The following is a 21,534-nucleotide window of genomic DNA, read 5'->3' as shown; positions in this document are numbered from 1 at the left end:
ATTGCTTGCGTGGTTTCGTGCGCAGTACGCACCCGGCTGCGTCAGAGCGCGTAGCTCAATAGATAGTTGGAGCGTGGATTGCGCGGGATTGTGCAACTTCCGGTGTGTTGCGGAGACGCGCAACACGTGCGTGCATGCCTGGTGCGCGCGTCCGACAACGAACGGAAGTAATACGACTATATGCTAGGAGCTATGTCCACTAATCCTTCCGAGGCATCGAATTCGACCTTTACGCAGACTGGAAAAATGGGCAGAGTAGGGGATGGTCGAAATGCCTTAAGTAGAAATGCATTGCCTTAACGGTGGTGCGACATGCGTTCGAACGCGGCGAAGGCATGCATTCCCGCAGGTGGACTTAACAGCAATGCCCTACAAGTAGCTGTAAAAGGGTTGAGAGTTGGGCGAGTTGGTAATGATGCATCTCGAAAAAACAAACTGCGCGCAAATTAACGGGGACAAGAACACATGAAAACGGCACAAGCGGCACTTGTGCCGTCTTCATGTGTTCTTGTCCCCGTTAATTTGCGTGCAGTTTGTTTTTTCGAGATCCTACAAGGAGCGTTAGCCTTTGGGAGCATCCCGTATCTCTAAAAGCATGGCATGGATGTACAAAATACACAAACGTGTACACATATTTGCCAACGCACACTTCCTTTGTATGTACAGTCATGGCCAAATGAACCTGAACACATGAACCTGAACAGGAACATGAAATGAACCTGAACAAAAAAATGAGCCTGAACACCCAAATAGCCCGAATTCTTTCCATGCAAGTCAAATTTGTATTTATAATGAGACACCTGTGCAACATATTCTATTTACAGTTGTGGGCAAGCGTCTGTTGCGTATGATAGCACATTAGGCATTTGACATCCGAAAAACGTTTTCCAGGCGCACAGTAGAGGGGTTAGTTCTAGATGCAATCATCTCCACGTTAGATTACATGAAATCTCGTTGCTGTTATTAACATTTGTATTTCGACAAAATGTGCTACACTCGAAATGATTACTGTTACAGCGGTCGCATCAAGTCCGTACGAAAACTGGCAACTCGCTTGGACTCGTAACTCGCTTAAACTCGAAAACTGGTAACTCGCTTGGACTGGTAACTCGCTTGAACTCGCTGCCAAGCTAACACTACACCTGAGACGATATTTCAGTGCGGAAGTCTTTGATATAGCTTAGGGGGAAGAGGGGTTCAGCGAAGGGCCCTGAAAAAAACCAGGGTCAGTCTGGTAGGAAGCGAGGCATGTAAATCTTTAAAATTGGATGCCCCAGACAACAAACTCTCGAAGTACTGAGGGGTCAATGTGCAAGACACTGATTTTTTTACGCGAGGACTTAATATGAATACGAACTTTGCTTTAGCAAAGTTTAGAACTGCACACCAATGTAGCCTCAGTGATTGTCGACTAGCTTTACATACAAGTACTAGTTATAATATAGTGAATAAACTATGCAGAGTTTCGCTCGAAAATAATTTGCGATATCCAATTATTGATGTAGTTAAAACACTGATGGTGCAAAACAGCGCGAATGATGACGTATACTGTAGAGGCAGAACGCGGTACGACCGCATTTGGCTGAGCTGGTTGGGCGAGTGTTGGGAGAGTTGCCCTTCAGTCCACTCTACAAGTTGCGCTATTTTGCCAGCATAATTGACATTCACCAACTCACCCACCTGTAAATATTTCTACACAGTTATTTTTAATCACATTAGCCAACTTGGAGGTAATGGGGTGCTCCGCAGCATTTGGCGGTGCGAATGTAATAATGGCCACGGGTTGGTCCATCGGAGGCTGTGAGCTCCGGAATATTTCTGAGACGGAATAACACCATACTTTCCCATCTGTCACTGAAGTGCTGCACTGATATGACTTACAAAAAAATATCATTACAGGAAAACATAGACATTTTTATTGTATTCTTGTGAAAATCAACTTAATTCGTTCAAGACAGAAAAAAACACAACTACAAATTCAGTCGCAAATAAAATAACAGTACCCATAGCAAGGTAGTTTGTGAGCTCACGAACACGATATGTATATAAATCTTCTGGGTACTAAGATTTATATAGCAACGGGTGCTAGACCTCAAGCGCTTTGACCGTGTTAGTGTTCATGATTTGGTATCATTGAAAACATTCGGTTACAACTGATATTTTGTGAAGTCTACACTAAGCTGAAATGCCAATACAAAACTTTAAAGGTTTTACTTCGCTTTTAACAAAGCTATTGAGAATTTCTTGGTTATGTAAGAATGGCAGAAGATCACATCGTGTCCCTGTTTAGGAAAATAGTCTTTCTTTTTTGCCGGAATGCGTTGAAAAGATTTTCTGCTCTCATTAGTTCGATTTTGGTAAGTTGCATAGCACAAAAATATATTTTTTTATTTATGTCTTGTTTTTTTGTTTGTTCTTGTTTTTCTGTTCACTAGTTTATGTAGTGTTCTCTTTACTTTGTATTCATCTGCATTAGTCCGGTTCACGGCATGGTCGTTCCGGGTCGTTAGTAACTAATAACTTGAACTAACTCCGTCACTCGACCAAGGCGAATATAATGAACGCGAGGTAATCAACATCAACATCAACAGCCTGCTTACGTCCACTGTAAGATGAAGGCCTCTCCCATTGACCTCCAACCGCTCCTCTCTTGCACTGCCCGAATCCATATTGCACCCCTAAATTTTCTAAGTTCGTCCCTCGAACAAGTTATTGGAGTTCCCCTTCCTATACTCCTGTCTTTGTGTATCCACTGTGTTACCCCAGTGGTCTATCGGCTGTCATTTTGTCCAACTACCTGGCCAGCCCAAGTCCATTTCTTTTTCTTCATTTCAACTATGACATCCTCTACTCCAGTTTGTTCCCTGATACAGCCAACCTAAGTTTGCTTTCGAGTTGCTTAGTCAGTCGACGAGCTTCCGCTGCATACGTCATCACCGGAAGGACGCATTGATTGCATATTTTTTTTTCTTTTCAATGATAGAGGCAGCTTACTTTTCATTATTTGGGAGTGTTGGCCGAACGCACCCCATCCCATACCTATTCGGCGCGGGATTTCCTTCTCGTGCTTAGGGTTCGCACTGACAACGTATGACTTAGTTATATTGCTATTCCTGTTCTAGTGTTGCATCTCCTAAGCCGAAAAGAGCGCTCTAGGCTTGTTTCCTATTCGGCATGGTCCGAATAGTACTCCTTGTTTTCCGGTGCTTTTTTTTCTGTTGACAAGAATTTTACAGCCCAGTGTGGGAAATAAAACTTTGTGAGATGCGTGGTTTCAGCTGTCAACGTTATCCCCCACTGTCTAGCAGCGAAACATATAGGAAAATTCGCAACAGGTATTATAGACTGCTTTTCATTATTGTTGTTATAGCGATGTTCTCCCCGTGTCTTGCTTCGGTTCACGATATGTGGTGTGGCCGGTAGAAATTTCTCCTTGTAGCGCTCATGTATTCCGCTTACACCTAACGGCACTGGGCCCCGTTATTGCTCGCACGCGTTTACGATGGCAATGCGCTCTGTCCGGTGTTTCCGGGATTCGTCATCGGTCGGAGCAATGTGCGGGGGAAATCCCGCCCACAGTGACCCGCTCTTCACCATTGTGGACTTGTCGCTCCGCGTGACGCCAGCCGCTTGGGTTCCCTACCACGCCCTCTGCGCGTGTCGCCGAGCCGCATCGATTGCCGTTTCCGACGAACACTTGATGGCTGCATGGGTAAAAACGCTCACGGTCGCCCTGCCCGGCAGCAAGGCCGATTATACCGCCGAATCGTGGCGTAAGGAAAGACAGAGGCACACATGAAAAACATTTAACAAATAAAGTGTACTAATAGTTCAGGAAGCGGACATGCTTTCTTTTTGAAGAAAAGAAGTCCTCTTCCTTTTCCGGGCTATTTTTGGTAAATGTGTTCAATCAGACTCGAGACAGAAAGTTCTTACGAGAAAAATTTGCGTAACAGAGCTCTAGAACTTTAGCCTTTAGTAAACGTACATAGGTCTCTACCTGTCCGAGACATCATCCATCAGCCGAATTTACTTCCGCCAAGAAATTGCTTCAACAGCTTCACCCTATCCGCGGCTCCCTGATTTGCTCTTACGGGCCAATGGCAACATGGCCGCTTTGCCGCGGGTAAGTGAAATCGCGTGGCATAGTCGCTGCGGCTTTCTCTACATCCGTGTGTTTAGTCATGATGATGATGATGGTGGTGGTGGTGGTGGTGGTGGTTTGATGTTAATGGCCCAAGGCCAACTAGTGACTATAACTTAAGGTGAATCCACTAAGTATTTATTCGCGCTGGCAGCACCATACCTGCTCGCCGCGACCGCCTAACGTCGACAGCAACGCGGTGGCGAGGCAGCAACAAATCCCTGAGGTTTGTTTTCGTGACGATCAGCCTGTCGTTGTGTCCGTATATGACTGTATGCCTTTTAAGATATATTACAGTCGTTTGTGTGTGGCAGCTTGCGACATGAATAAAGGTGTGACGAGTAAGCAAGCGCATAGTTCTGTACCTCCATGGGGAGCCGATGCGGTGAGGGCGGGTGCTCGGTTCCACTACGACTAAGGCAGCAGTGTCCCGCATATTCGCTGTACTCGCCATTCCGTGTGGCACCCGTCTTTACACGTTATTATCATAATTCTTCCAGCAGCGTGTGAGAAATGAACGCGTTGTGCGCGCCTTCGATTGCGGCCGCGTTTATGCATACAAACCATGCAGGAGAATAAACGCGTGAACGAAGTCACGCGTATGAAATATGGTGTGTCAGCGCTAGCTCGTTCGTTCGTTCGTCCGTTCCGGTGACTGTTAGTTTGAAACGACACTTCCTACATTAGTCTTAGGCTCGTGGCCTGCCACGAGCTCGATACAGTAAACGTACATAGGCTTTTCGATGACACGCACTTAGAAATCCAAAAATCAAAATCGAAGTGTAGTAATTAACGCTACTTTTAATTGTTCAGAAGTTTGGCACTGGCCCCGGCATTTGCGTGCAATATGGCACTACCGCGATCATTTTTAAATATGTTGTACTCGCTATACCCCATGAAGGACTTTTAAATGTTATACACATGACTAAAAAAAGCAAGAAACATGGCGTGAAAGTTACATCACGCAACTTTATTCGGTCACAGTACATCGGAATCAAGGCCCTATTGAGAGGCGCAATTCGGTCTTTTAGCCGAAAGTGAGATAACAGTGAACTGACTGCAATGAATTGGTGACTACTAATTTTATACTGCGTCGACAAATTCAGCAACTAGTGCGTCTTTTGTCCTTCGTCTCCAATAACTTTAAACTTAAGTGTGCGCTAATTTTGCACGGATTGACATGATCGTGGTCTGATCTGGTTGAGACTTTTAGGTCAGTCTGGGTGCTCAAAAAGTTGCCCAATTTATTTATTAGGGCAACGCCACTTAGGGGCTCGGGCTGTCGCCGCCTCTTGTCGTCGTCGTCGCTTCATGCAGTCACGGTACCAAAACACCGGCACACCCCCGCACGGGGTACCTTGAGTATTCATAGTTACGGTATTGGCGACACCGTGGACCCCAAGCCCCCCCCCCCCCAATCACGCTGTGACCAACCGTGGTAACGCGTTTTGATGGTGAAAGGTAGAAACCACAAACATTGGCCGTCGGAGCCATTTTCAAGCTCCGTCAGAGCTCCCTGCCTGTTTACGAGGCTGGGAGCTACGGGACCTCTCTAGCTAGTACGGTTAGGCTCGAGAGGAAAGTACTCCCGTCTCCTGATATTATAGCGTATGGAATATTCTAAATAACCCCCCCACCGAAAAATCGAGCCCTGAAGAGGTGAAGAGGGCTTGCACCGAAGTAGTTGCTTTTCCATCGCTTTCTGCCCAGTTGTTTACAAGACCTGACAACTTCCCTTGTTTTCTGCTAATACAGTTCGCTGAGAAAGATGCACGAATCACCAGTAAATCAGTCTTTTTGGTAGCTAAGGTCATGGAGAGTGTAGTTGGCGTAAACTACAAGGCAAAGAAGCTAACGCCAGGTGACATTCTCGTTGAAGTGCATACTGAAGAACAGTCCAGTAAACTATTGAGCCAGACTGACACGATGCCAAAGTATCTGTCACTCCACACCGAAGCTCAAACAGCTCGCAAGGCGTAATATCTGGAGTTGGCCTTTTGGAAGAAACTGATTGTGACATCTTGGCATGCGTCACCAGGAGTTACTGCAGTCAGGAGATAATGATGAGACGTGATGGAAATGAAATACCTACGTAGTATGTGATACTAACTTTTGATCAGATCACTTTTCCCCAGTCAGTCACTGCAGGACTCTTGTATTGCGAAGTCCGAGCATACATCCCCAACCCACGCCGATGCTTCAAGTGCCAACGGTAAGGGCACAGTACAGCCGCCTGCCGAGGACGTCTAACATTCGCCAAGTGTGCAGCACATGATCACCCGTCTGAAAATTGTACAACCGATCAACTGAAATGTGCCAACTGTGACCAACCGCAAGCAGCCTATTCGCGAACATGTGTAGAGTTTAAAGCTGAAAAACAAAATTATCAATCTCAAAGTAACCCAGAACAGCACCTACCAGGAGGGGAGGAGAAAGCGTCCCATGTTTTCACCTAGGTATGCCAACGCGGCTCGCCGGGGGGCGCAGCCGCTTTTGGTGACGGTGGCGACCCAGTACAGCAGTGCTGATTTGGTCCCATGCTCTCCCCCCGTTGTACTGCCCTCGGCAGCCCAAAATGTCGTCACATGGCATGTGACTGCAGAAACGTACGCCGACCTGGCATCTTCCAGGAGTGGATTGATCCACCATCGCACGTTGGACCATCGGACACACTCCGGCTCTGACAGGCTTTTCTTCAATATTTTAAGGACGAGAGAGGACCCGGCCGTTTCTTTGCAGAGCCGACCTGGGGACCACCCCACCTCGAAGTCGTGGACAACGGCCCCCCTCCCCCTCCACCACAAATTCCCCCATTTCTGTCGAAAGGTTTATAACCTGTACAATGCAGAAATAAAGACGTTAAAAAACAGCGGCGACAAACACTTCTTGAGATGGTGCGGCCACTCCAGTGTCTGTTGCACCCACCGCCAGTGTTCCTGTGGGGCTAGGCAACATGGACGCGGGGTGGTCCGGCTCCACCTTCCACGCTCCCCTTGCCGCGTTCTACGCCCCCAGCGCACGTGGGTAACCAGGACACCAACCATCTCGGAGCACGCCCGGAAGATCCTGACCCGTCAGCTGATCATGGGGCACCCGTTAAGGAAATGGACAATAACGCCGCCCCTGTCGGCGCCATAGCTGTCGACGAAGCGCCACCCTTCAGTTGAGCGTGCAATAGTAACAGGTCCACCACGTAATAACAAAATGGAAGCCCACAAACACACAATCTTTCATCAAACGAAATCGATGACGCAAAACAATATACAATGGCATTTTATGGGCCTGTTGAAAAATCTTGACGACATTTTTGAAATCCTATCAGAAGTCAAACCAAATCTAATGTGTCTTCAAGAAAGACAACTGAACGCAAAACAAACACACTTTCTGACACAGTATACAGTTTTTAGAAAGGATAGAGAGGCTGCACTCACTCTTCTGGAGGTGTTGCCCTAGTTGTCCAAACGTCGATAGCTTTTCATCAAACGTCGATAGCTTTTCACGGCTGCGTCCGTGATCTTTGAAGTAGTGGCCATGAGGGCGATTATCTTTGGTAAGCTAATAACAGTTTTTTTCTTTATGTATACCCCCAGATTACCATACTAATGCCAATAAATTTGAAACTCTAGTTTACCAACCCTGTTCTTTTATATACCCCCAGGTTACCATACCAATGTTAATTAATTTGAAACTCTAGGTGACCAACCCCCGCACCCTTTCATACTGTTGGGTGATTTTAATGTTCGCCATCAACTCTGGGGTTCCGCATGGGCCAATGCACGAGGAAGACTGTTAGAAAAATTTTTGCTTTCCTCGGGCAACTGCCTATTTAATAACGAACACACTACTTATTATAACACAACGCACAACACTTACTTTGCGATCGATCTAGCAAAAGGCTCCCCTACTCGCTTTGCATTAGTAGAGTGTAGCGTAACTCTAAATCCCAACGCTGTTGACCATTTTCCTGTTGCATTAACCGCAATATATAGACCCACAATTCCGATACACACACGATTCTGTGAAGAGGAAGCCAACTGGAAAAAATTCGGGGAAACGTCCCACGGTCGAATGTATCAATAGAAAAGTTAGATATTGGTGAGGCGACAGATATAGCTACTGTAAACATACTAGAGCCAGCACATTCTCAATTCCCCAAACCTGTGGTAAAAGAAAAACAAACGGAGGCATTTGTGGAACGAGGACTGCAAGGTAGCTCGCAAACAACAAAATAAAGCCTGGGCAGCCCTCAGACGGTATCCAACGACTGAAAATCTGGTTGCCTTCAAGCGCGCAAAAGCAAAGGGCCGCCGAATTAGACGAGAGGCAAAAACTGACAGCTGGAAAACATCTTTTTCTTTCATGAAATCATACACTGATACACACAGTTTGGAAAAGAATTTGTACACTACAAGGAAGAAACACACACACTCTACCACTTGTTTACACAACTGGAGACATGCGTGAAGATCAAGCTAACGCTCTTGGGCAACACTTTGAGAGTGTCTCCGGTTCTGCTCACCACATTGCACAATCCTTGGAACAGAAAAACTTGATGGAACAGCAGGCTCTGTGGAAAAAGAAAGCAGATAGCATGGGCTAAAACTGCCCGTTCACCAAACATGAGTTTACTGTTGCACTTTCGACCTGTAGAAAAACTGCTCCAGGGTCCGACAAAATCAATGTCAAAATGTTAAAACATGACCTTCAAGACACTCAGGAAGAAATACCTTTTTATCCAATATTGCAGGCAGGACTTCTTCCTAAATCTTGAAAAGAATTCCCTCAAATTTTAATACTAAAAGAAGGGAAGGACACCTGTTTACCAGCCCGATTCAGGCCAATTGCATTAACAAGCTGTTTATGCAAGCTTTTAGTGAAAATTATAAACAGACGACTTTTTCGGAGAATAACGGAATTTTAGACAAGTGTCAGGTGGGTTTCCGTTCGGGAAGGTGTAAACTGACGCCCTTGTGGCCTGTGGGGCTCACGCATGTGATACCGTCGTGCATACACAACACTCTATGGCAATATTTTTCGAAGTAGATGAAGCCTACGATACTACCTGACGTTACGGCATTCTACTCTACCTTTGTTCACGGAGTCTGTGGCAATATGCTAAATGTCATAGAATACTATCTGACCCACAGGACATTGCATGTGAGAATTGGCCTCGTCTTTTCACGCGCGTTCCCCTACGAAAATGGCGTACCTCTTGGAGGGGTTTTTGAGTTGTTCACTTTTCATCGTCAAAATGAATTTGAAAAAATTTGGCACCGTTCTCTCTTTTACTATGTATATGTGGATGATGTACAGATAAGTTTTAAACATTTTAATATGGCCTTTTGTGAGATAAAAATTCAACTTGGAGTGAAGAGCCTCTCAAGGTGGGCAAATGAAAATGATTTTAAATTTAACCGCGACAAAAGTAGCTGCGTGCTTTTTACTAAGCTACGAGGCATGCGGGATGACCCATGTGTGACTCTTGAAGGGAAGCCCATCCCGCTAGCAAAAGAGCGCAAATTTTTGGGAGTGCTGCTGGATGAAAAATTATCCTTTATTCCTCACAAAACAATTACGAATAAAATGCACGTAAGCACTAAATATTCTAACGATTCTGTCACGTCAGTCATATGGAACAGACAGAGTATGCTTATTGGAAATTTTCAACAGCCTCGTAAGATCGAGGCTTGATTATGGTAGCCTAGTGTATCAGTCAGCCCCAAAAGCTGCTCTGAAACTACTGGACCCTGTCTAATATTTAGGCCTGCGGTTGGCGACGGGTGCTTTTCGTACGAGCCCCATACAAAGTTTGTATGTAGAATCTGACATGTGGTCATTGAAAAACCAGCGTCCTTACACACCATGGTTATATGCTGTAAAAACAACCTCAGTCATAAAGCACCCATCAAAGATCAAAATTCATGACACATCCACTGCATCTTTGTTCATTAAGCGGACGTCACTTCCGCAACCTTATGCAATAACAGTAAATACTGTAGCCTCTAACTTGGACATTTCCTTCAAAGACACGTACAAAACCTTTTTAGCTGATCTTATACCCCGTGGAAGCTATCGCCCGTAGCATGCTACATGTCGTTTGCAAGCAAAAAGAAAAACAAATCACCTAGTGTCTTGACTTGCCAGCACTTTATAAGACTGCAGCAAAAATATCAGCGTGGAGAGTTCTACACAGATGCGTTCGAAACAAATTCTGAGGTGCCATGTGCCGTACTCAGACCAAACATCCGCGCTTCAAAAATCCTAAACCCCAACAGCAGCATTTTCACAGGTGAAACCCAAGCCATTGCTCTGGCAGTAAAACACCTAATACAGAACAAAACAGTTTGCCCGGTCATATACACTGATTCTCTTAGTGCGGTGATAGCCCTGTCCTTAGTGAAGCACCATAAGAACGCATTCTTCAACTCATTCATAAACGCTATCATGTCAGCATACTCTATGGGGCTACAATTAGTCAGCTGGGTCCCTGGTCCTCGTAGGATAGCGGGAAATGAGGCTGCTGATAAGGAGGCAGCTGCTCCTGCTCTTCGTATAAATCTGGACATTATGTCCGTGCCTTACTGTGGCCTGAAATCGCTCATTAAAACAAAACTCCAGGACATCTGGCAGAAACACTGGGACACGCAAAGCGAAAATAAACTTCATTAAAAAAACACAAATAGGTAGACACATAACAGAAAAACTACACAGGTCTGTAGAAGTTTCTCTTTGTCGATTAAGGATAGGGCACACACGTGGCACACGGGGATACATTTTGAATGGAACACCACTACCAACATGTGATAAATGTAAAGATCTTTCTGTACTCCATAGCCTAGTTGAATGTAAGCCACTCGAAACACTAATAGACACTTCGTTAATATATACACACAACACATAACACCATACCAGGAGCACTTTCTCTCGGATAAAAGAATAATCAATTTAAAAAGTTTTAGACTACTTGGCTGAGGTTGATTTTTTTCAGGAAAATTTCTTATAACTCAGTTCCGGGAGCGACTCTGGCGCCTCATGCAAACTAACACATTGCCATGTCGCGCCAGGCTGAATTTAATTTACCCTACTGTGTACCCCTCACCCAATTGCCCTGCATGTGGTGCACACGAGACTATCACACATCATATGTGGAATTGCCCCAAACACCATTTTCCCTTAATACCCCCTGGCGAGCACTGGGAGGAGGCGCTGGGCAGCTCAGACCGGCAGGTTCAGAAGAACCTAACGGAACGAGCGGCCGAGGTCACCGGCAAGATGCAGCTGTCGGTCACCACACCTCAGTAACCCAGAATGTACAAAATAAAGTTTTCTCTCTCTCTCTCTTATCACTCATAACTACAGCTTGTCCATCAGTAATGAGGACAGTGCTGTGGTCCCTTTCCGTGACACTCAGGGGTTTCATTTTTTTTTTGGTAGTCAAAACCTTTCCGCGGTGCACCCTGATTTTAAGCCCAGATTCTTTTTTGCGCTCTCAGCTATGTTTCATGAATTTTTTGCGGATTATTCATTGTCCCTATACACCAATTTCACATAACCATCTTTTGACGAAAGCATGCGTGCCTATAACTCACCTGTGACACAAAACACTCTTTTTTTGTGCTCTTTGGGTATGGTGAACCATATTCTAGTTCACTGTACTTTGGCCTACAAGGCCTTGCGCCATTAAACACAGTCATCATCATCATCGCGAAAACAACGAAACGGTTATTTTTTAACGCCTCGCGCTAGAACGTAACGCGTAATAAAAGAACACACCGGGGCACTCGTTTTTCAACGCCTCCCGCTAGAACGCTTCGTGCTTCAAAGACGCGAGACTTCTACAGCAAAGCTGTATACCTGTTTGTAGGCTTGTGTGTTTGTATGTTTCAGTATGTACCTCGTCGTTTCTCTTTTTCTTGTTTGTCTTTTTTCTCAGCAAAAATATGATTTTCATGCAGCGTTCTCATGTTTTTCGAATACAATGTCATTTCTTTGTTTAGTTGTTAGCGTGCAAATATATATTTTTTACTTTGCATATTCTTGTTATCGCAATAGAATTGCGATACTTTGGTGTGTTTTGTGTTTATTACTCTAGAAGCTGTACAGCATGCATATTTGCCGTCTGCTGCTGACATTTGAATTGGGTTGACGGGCTTGTCAAGCTGCTTATGTGCAGCTTTTATCGTCAGCCTTGCGATGTAACAACGATAAATTGAAATAAAAGATACCTCGCCTCACCTCAACCTTTGCCGCCCAACGATTTCATCTCTGTGGGTAAAAACGGCAAGGCGCCAAGAATACACTTATACACTGCATTCTTCACCCCACCCCAGGTTTCACGTTACTGGAGGCGGCCCCAGTTTCTTGTGAGGGCCGCTGTCACGGAGCTTAAACATCTACAGCACAGAAAAAGTTGACATCCCCTTGAATGCAGCCGTACGGCTACAAGGGAAAGCTATACAGCTTTATCGAAAACTTCCCACTTCACGTAAATCTCGTCGGGGCCCAGGACGAATTTTTCTTTAACTGCGAAGTTTTTAAGCAAGCTGTATAGCTTTCCTTTGTAGCCGTACGGCTGCACTCAAGTGAATGTCAAAATTTTTTCAGTGCGACCTTGGTTTAGCCCACTGAATGCCCGTTTCTACACGTTGCGCTATTTTAGCAGCGTCCTCCAGTTTTTACCGTTCCTTCCAGTCCAGCCAAGCGCCTCCACAATGTCCACAGCATCTCTCCGCCGCAAGGCTCCCCAAAGTCAAGAAGCGTGTGCTCCTTGCCCATGCCGACATTCCTTTCCTCCTTTTCTCGTTCATTTCTGCGATGTGGAGCGCTCAGCGCCTGGCCGTGTTGCGCACAGATGATGATCGCTAATGACTTCGCTTCTGTCCTCGTCTCGTGCCTCAAAGCCTCGCTTTTCCCTCACGCCGCGCCGCTCACGTCCCCTTCTCCGCCGACTGTCTCGTGCGCCTCAGATGCGGGCCTCGACCCAGATACGTCACGGTGCGCGCCCGCATGACGCAACGGAGCGGCAAGCCTTTCAGCTCACCGCATGGGTTATACACCAAGGCGGCTGCGTCCGTGATTCTGGCCGGCTCAGACGGCGGGCCAAGGTCAACCACGCTCACCTGTCGCCCCGGTGCCCGATCGTCTACCAAGGCGCGTGACTATCGAGCCACGCTGGAAAACCGCGCGAGTGTAAGAAGCTGAAAGAATTAGACCAGCGAGAGCAAGGGACCAGGGATTGTTCAGGCGATGGAGGCCACAGCCGCGTGTTAGCAAAAGAGACATTCGGGACTTTATCATTGAATACAAGAAGGTAGGTAAACTTGGGACATGAGTCAGGTAGTGTTGGGAACGAAACGATGGAGTTCGATTCCTTTGTGGGCATATGAAGTCTGTTGTGGAGGTGACTAGGAGGCGAAAAATAGAGGTAATAAACAAACCGCCCTCTGTCGTTCCAGAACTTTCCATTATTTTCATTCCAGCTAATCCCATACGTTTGTGTTATCCGTCCCCCCAGGCACATTTTGATTTCGTGCTCTAGTATGTCGACAATGACGCAACACCGCGCGTTTGTGTGCCAAGGGCGCACGCGAGAAGGAAACGCTGTGGTGAAGGAAAAAAAAAAGAACGATCGACATGGTTTTCATTATGTTTCAGGCTACGACAGAGCGGTGTTTATAATTCTCCGCCCTTGCAAAAAGCCTTTTCGAGTTTTGTCAGCAAGGTTCTCAGTTTCTTCTTTCGACAGGGGGTAACTTACTGACGCCAGAAAATGACGAACACCCCCAAAATAAAATTTCAGGTCCACTCATCACATCGTCTTGCAAAGTAAATCTGTAGATAATCAGCAGTTATTCGCAATTTATAAGGTAAAAGATTAGTAGCAGCCGTAAGGCAAACTTGAAGCCAAAGCGTAATGCCACACATCGGAGCTGGGGCACATCGATTTACTTGGGTTAGCGAGGGTTACAGAGAAACTTCGAAATATACACTATATTAGATCACACCAGAGCTAGAGCTGCTATACCTTGAACTTAGGGGCATACAAAAAACGGGAAACTTCGCAATCAGAAGTTGAAAATGTCAACTCAGAAGAATCGCACACCCCTATCGCAGATCTCCATACAACGAATCACTGATGAGGTACACGAACGCATGTGCGCCGCTGCAGCAACGGTTTGTCTTCAGATAGTATATAGGAGGTTTAAAAACTGTTGTTTTTAAAGTCGTTAGTATTTTTGGGGCTACTTAAACGAGAAAACTTTGGTGTTTGTCGTCTGTCTGCCTCTCCCTTGAATCAGCCGCACCGCCAAAAGTTAAAACTAAAGCTTGAAGGAGACAGCTTATACAGGCAGACCACCAAATCTGGATACACACTTCATACCTGCCAACCTTGGTCAGCAAAAAAATTAAATACCTGGCACATCTCAGGCAAACCATCAATAGATGAATGGTATTTGTAGCGGCATTTCAATTAAAAATACGTGGGTGATTGATTTTTGTGATATGAAATAAAAGATACGCGCTGAAAATAATTTTTTGGTCCCCAAAACACGAATAGAGCCCGCGATGCGGCTGGACCTCATTAACGGCGTTCCAGGTTCTACTGTAACAAAAGGTTCCATTAGGTGGCGGGCGAGCAGTGCAGCGCGCGAAACTTGAATTGACTTTAGCAAACCTCCTACGTGTTTATCGTGTGAGGAGAGATACGGGATGGCGAAGAGCCTGAGAGGTGAGCGGGAAAGGGATGAAAGTAATTTTCGTGGCAGGGTTTCATAATACTTCGTCTTTCGACGACATTTGCAGCGAAGTGAACATATACGCGGCTGTTTTTTTCTCTAAATTGTTAGGCTATTCTACACAAAAAAAAAATCCCAGGCCTTCTCCACTAACGTGAAACCTGGGGAGAAGCGAAGCATGCAGTGTATAAGTGTATTCTTGGTGCCTTGGAGTTTTGCACGTGGAGATGAAACCGTTGTGGGGTGGAGGTATACAGTTTTGCTGTAAGTCTCGTGGCTTTGAAGCACGAAGCGTTCTAGCGTGAGGCGTTGAAAACGGCTGTCCCAATGTGTTGTTTTAGTACGCGTTTTTGCCCGCGGAGATGAAACATTCTAGCGCGAGATGTTGGAAAACAAGTGTGCCAGTGTTTTAGTACCGTGACTACATGATATCATGATGACATGAGAAGATGATGACATGAGATGCCGACAGCCCGAGCCCCTAAGGGGCTTCGCTAAAAGGAAGCCGGCTAGTTATCGCTGTCATTCCTTGGCTTTTCCGAAAAACCAACACCTTACTCTCTAAGGTGCTCCGGTGGGCAGAGTGAGTAACGAACCCAACCCATGAAAGTGAGGCATTGAACCTTTCCTTATCATACCTTCAATACCGTTGCAATTTCTCCCCAAAATAGGCCCTCCCTAAATTTCACAAAAAAGGTGGCCACCTAATTTATGCAAATGGTACATTCACCAAAGAAGATTACGGGAGGAGATTTCAGCAGTCACAGAGAAAATTACTTCCGTCTACAAGCTTAAGTGGCCTAGTGGCTAGGGTGTTGCGTTGCCGAGGATCAGGTCGCGGGCTGGACTTTAAGCCGGAGAGAGCGTTCCTATAATGCAGATGAAAACGAAACAGTCCACGTTATGACGTTTCGTTGCACGTTGAAGTCCTTTCAAGTGGTCTAAATTATTTTTTTTTTCATTACCGAGCACTTTGTGAACAAGACTGATCGTAGTTGCATAAAACCCTTACAACTGTTCACTTTTCAGAATCAGACAGATGGAATCATAATTATGTAGATGTGGTCGCAGTATAATTTGCTTCATATTCTATGGATAGCTTATATTCATAGAATATAAGCTATTGATGTTCCCACAGAATACCAAAAAATGATATTTCCGTTTTTATAAATACACAAGCAGCAATCAGGTCCAAACTCCGCTCCTGCTCTTTTTTTCGTGAACGGAGTTCAATTGCTGCATATACATGCCTGAAAACCTTCTGAAATTGGAAAATTCTGTTGTGGCAACGCTTTGGAATAATTTAAACCGGCAAAATGGATCTCCAAGTCTCTATGAATTTATGACGACTAGGCACGTGTTTGTGCGAGTTTTCCTCAGCACTTCATTCTTTAATCGAACGCCCATTGTTCCTTTGTGTGGGCATCGTGCAAATATATAGAAAACAGCTGTTTGGATGCCCCGGCACTTTCGTGCGCACTACGAGTTGCGCTCTTTATAGAGTGCAACAAAACAAAATGACTTTCATTGAGCAGTACTACCGGCAAGTTAAAAAAATTTATAAGGGAGTCACTGGCCCGCCATTTTGAAAAACCTCTTCCACTAAAAAATCCGCGTCGAAGGGAGCTCCAATATTCCTGTGACTCAAAAAGTCTTGAGGACGGAACGCGAGGATCTGTTGCGGGCAATGACGAACGTTTCTTTTTCGTTTTTTTCCTATTCTATTATGTCACATTTAATTAACGCTCGCTGACCGGTTAGATACCGTGTATAACAAGATAGATGCATTTCTTAATCCACAAATTAACGTTTACAAAAAACTATAACAACATGCACGCCTTAAGTAATGACTGTTTTGAGCGAACAGTGAAGGCTTCGTTTTGATATCCATCTTTTTTGTAGCCTGAGCTACACTGGCCGACGTTGAGCAGTTTCGCGTGGCTCTTGGAGAGCCGTGCTGCGCATGCGCGAGGAGCAGTGCCGTCACACGGCGCACAGAACGTTGCTCGCTACCCGGCGTCTCTCCCACACCCCGCGCGACCAGCGTCTTCGCCGAACTCCGCTCCGCACGTGGAGGGTCCGGTCCACTGGATGATCATGCGAGGGGTGGCTGGGTGTGAAACCGATGTATCGTGCGTCGCAGCAACACCGGCGTGCGCCTGTGAAACCAGCATACCTCTGGGGTGATTGGTGACGCTGCGCCGGAGCCGCATGATAAATATACGTTTTATGTATTTTTTATTGATTTAATACTGTAAGGCTTTCTCAGGCTCATACAGGGTGGACGTGCAAATATACACACACGCATACAAATCAAGCAACAAGCAATATCGCACATACAGAAACAGAATCACACGATGCTGGTGAAAACAAAACTGAACGATGAAAGCTATTGCACAAAATCCTGGCCAGGTCACAAAGCATCATCGTGGCATCCGCAGGTGGTACAGTGATCAGTGTGTTCGGAAGCGCTCACAAACAAACAAAAGGAGAAACTTTTACTCTTCATAAAACAGACTTTTTACATTTCGAACAAATGTATCTGCGGAGGAAAGGTGAACGCATTCACGTGGCAGTTTATTCCACTCTTCCACTGCTGACGGGAGGAATGAATATTTAAAAGTGTCACAGCGTGACATGAATAGTCTGATGCACTTATTATGGTTGGTACGAAGGGAGTGGTGGTTAGGCGGCTTTATATAGTTGTCTTGGTCTATGTTTAAACCGTTGTGATATAAAAGAAAAAGAACCTTTAAGGACCAGACACGGCGACGGGCTGCAAGGGTCGGTAAGCACGCCTGCCTGCGCAGCTCAGTGACACTGTCATGCCTTGAATACTTCGAATAGATAAAGCGAAGGGCCTTGTGTTGTACGTTTTCTAATTTGTTGGAAAGATAATTTTGATGGGGGTTCCAAACAATGCTGGCGTACTCGAGCATCGGCCTTATGAGAGATTTATAAGCTGTCAGTTTTACATTAGAAGGCCCCAATGCAAGTTTTCGACGCAAGAACCCTAGCTGGCGATATGATTTTGTGTATGTGCTGCTTATATGTACATCCCACTTCAGTTTACTTGTAAAAGTGACACCCAGCATTTAACAGCGTCGTTTCTTGCAATGTTTGCCCCAACCAAATTGTAATTAAAATACTGGATTGTTTTTCTGCGAGTTATGCTAAGGCAAGCTGTTTTCGACACGTTAATTTTCATTCCCCACTCAAGGCACCAACATGCAATATTAGCTAGTGTGGTGTTAAGTCTAAGCTGGTCATCAGTAGTGCCGATAGTAGTGTAGATCACGCAGTGATCAGCGAATAGTCTCATTTTAACATTAGTCTCAAGGCACATATAGATATCATTGACATATATTAGGAACAAGATGGGTCCTAAAACGGAACCTTGCTGTACTCCGGAAAAAACTTCCAATGAATCAGAGGCTGTGCTGTTTACAGTTACATACTGGCTAGGATTTGATAGATACATTTTAGTCATTCTATTATGTTACTGTTAATATTAATAGATACAAGTTTGTCAATCAATTTACTGAGAGGCACCTTATCAAAAGCTTTGGCGAAGTCTATAAATATAGTGTCGGTTTGCAGTTGTGAGTTAATAGTAGCGGTGAAATCATGCGTGATTTCCAAGAGTTGAGTAACAGTAGACAGGTTTTTACGGAACCCGTGTTGGTTTGGGTGCAATAAGTTATCTTCTAAATAGGTCATTATTGCCTTGCTGATTACACATTCCAATAATTTACAGCAACAACTAGTTACGGAGATAGGCCTGAAGGTTTCTATGGACAGCTTACTCCCGCTTTTATGAATTGGAATTACTTTTGCACACAGCCAGTCTGCAGGTAAAGAAGTTGTTAGCAGGGATGCTTTAAAAATTGCTTCAAGAAAGGAACATAACTGCTCTGCGTAGCGCCGAAGGAAAACATTTGAAATATTATCAGGACCCACTGATTTCTTAACATCGATCTGCAACAGCAGGTTCAGAATACCTTCCGGAGTGACAACGACATCGGGAATTGAAAAAGGATGCACGGGTGCAACAGGGCTGCTTGGTTCTCATGCGCGCGTAAATACTGACTGAAAATATCTATTGAAAGCATTGGAAACAGTCTGCGCGTTATTTTACAATAGTACCCTCAATTTCTACTTCGGTTGTTGGGTTTTCAGGCCATGCCAAGTAACGCCAAAATTTTTATGGCTGATGCATCATGAAGGGAGATAACGTATGTGAAAAAAAGCTTGTCTTGCACTTCTTATTTCCGCCTTAAGCTGAGATGCAAGTTTCTTTAAAATGGCTTGGTTCCTCTTATTCTTGTGCATTCTCTGTACCCTTTTTTTAAGGTGAATAACACGGCGACTGGTCCATGGTGTTTTTATTCGTGTGCGTTTTAGTTTCGTTGAGATAATATGTTGTTCACGGTACGTAAATATTTTTTTCAGTTGAATCCACATACCATTAACATCCTCACACTCCTCTATACAAGTCTCCGGTGCTGTGTCGAGGTAATCAATAACACAAGCATCATTAGCTCTGGTGTAGACTTTCACGGCTATCCGTGAATTTGTGCCAACGGGTTTGGGATTTAAGCATTCAAGGTTAAAGTTATGGTTAAAATTTTGCGGTCAGATATTCCACCTTCTACAGTGGCTTTACCGGACAGGTTATCAGAAACAAAAGCTAGGTCTAGTATTGAGCAAGTATTTCCTTGAATACGGGTTGGTTTCTGGACCAACTGGGACAATGAAAAATTGAACGTTAAGTTGTATAATAGCTCGCTGTTGGCGGAATTTCTAGTACTTGTAAAGTTTGTCCACTCAATAGCGAGATTGAAATCTCCAGTAAGTATTGATTTGGTACGGGCGGTAACCTCCTCAACCAGATAGTCATGTACTTGTAAAAGGTAATCATCAGACCCATTTGGCTTTCTGCAGATGTCACCGAATAGTACTGGAGCATCGCGAGCAAATATTGTGCACCAAACGCTTTCATAATTCCCGATACTCTTTTCTATAGGATACTGCAAGCCGCGTTTTATTGCAATGGTGACCCCGCCCCCGCGACCGCCACGACCTGACCGTAGTAGGCAATATGACGTAGGAACAATTTCAGAATCAAGTATGTCAGGGTGCAGCCACGTTTCAGTTATCACGACAATGTCAGGAGTGTACGAAAGTGACAGTTCTTCTAGCTTGTCAGTTTTGTTAACAATGCTACGGGCATTCAAACATACCAAGGAAAACATTGTAGTGGCTTGCGCTTTCCACGCATTGTTTTTCGCGGGACCATCGTGACATGTCCTTCTCAGGGAACTCTTGCATTTTTTGCTTCATCCCATACGTACAGTCGCGCTCACTATGACCTACACCGCTCATTAGTATTCACAGCTTTATATGACCTTTGTCTGGCACCCGGGGTTAGACCAAGTGCGCATTAGGAGAAGAACGTCCTAATTAATCAAGCCTTATCCTAACGTATATGCCCATAGTCATTGTTTTGACGATATAATCGTCTGAATACTAATGAGTGGTGTAGGTCATAGTGAGCGCGACTGTACTAGCTGTCATCTACCTTCAGTTTATCGAACACAAGAGTAACCTTGCCACCATTGTCCCGATCTTCCTTTGCTAATTGCCATAGTTTTTTTGCGCAGGTCCCGAATCAGATATCGATATTCCTGTTCCCTTCAGTTTGCCGCAATTACGAAGAACTTACATTTTTTCAGAGAAACTGTACAGCTTAAGAATTACTGGCCACTCTCGATTTTGTCTTTTCCTGCCAATTCGGTGCATACGTTCTACAGATGTAAAATCGACTTGAAGGATATCTTTAAAAATTCCCTTAACAATACACTGTTGTAAATCTGCATTTTGTTCTTTATCACCCTCTTCCAAGCCACAAATTATTATATTATTCCGGTGGCTCCTCTTTTCCAAGTCTTCCACCTTAACCCATAAGTCTCGCAGCAGCTTTTTTGTTTCTACGGTCATTACCTCATGCTCGGCGAGTTTGTCCTCGCATTGTTGTAAGCGAGCTAACCCTTTTTCTGTGGCGGTTATTGTTTCCTGTACGTTGCCTACCATTGTTCCTACTTGTTTCAAGTTTTCAGAAAGAGCAGTGAGCGTTTTATTGGTCTTCGTTTGTTCCTTTAGGATTTTGTTGAGAAGCTGGCTGTTTAAGGTGGCTTCGGAACCAGAATTTGAATCTGAGAGCGGTCCAGGGTTTAACTCTACATCACCTGATGTTAACAGCAGTAGCCTAATAACAAGCACACAATCACACAATGAAGAAAGCAGGCTCTTTGGGCTTGGCAGCACTCCTAAAGTGAGTGAATCGTCTCTAATAGAGCCGACAGAATGTTTGCAACCCACCTAGACGAAAAAGTAAAATGAATGAGCAACCGCCCGAACACAGTGCTGCCAAGCCCGCATGTGTCACATAATGCGTATACCATGTGTGTGTCATTGAAGCAGCAGTAAGCATTATAATCAAGCTCATCCTAGACAACCAGGAAAGCTAAGAATAACCAGCTGAACCTTAGCTCACGCTATGTATATCCTGGCATAGCCGATCTAAGCCACTGCTAATATGTTTTGCTATAGTTTAACACTTCAAGTTGCGGTATACATACGTTAGTTTACATA

General features: G+C 44.9%; 1 pseudogene; it reads right to left on the bottom strand.

Annotated features, from left to right (window-relative positions):
• LOC144180006 (uncharacterized) overlaps positions 1-21,321 on the bottom strand; it is a 29,360-nt pseudogene extending 8,039 nt beyond the window's left edge.
• Between the last annotated feature and the right edge of the window lie 213 nt (positions 21,322-21,534).

The sequence above is a fragment of the Haemaphysalis longicornis genome, unplaced genomic scaffold (assembly GCF_048455015.1).
Source record: "Haemaphysalis longicornis isolate Haplotype H1 unplaced genomic scaffold, Haemaphysalis longicornis Haplotype H1 scaffold_4, whole genome shotgun sequence".
NCBI lineage: Eukaryota > Metazoa > Arthropoda > Arachnida > Ixodida > Ixodidae > Haemaphysalis > Haemaphysalis longicornis.
Note: the sequence above shows the minus strand (reverse complement) of the source record. Positions and strands in the feature narration are given on the sequence as shown.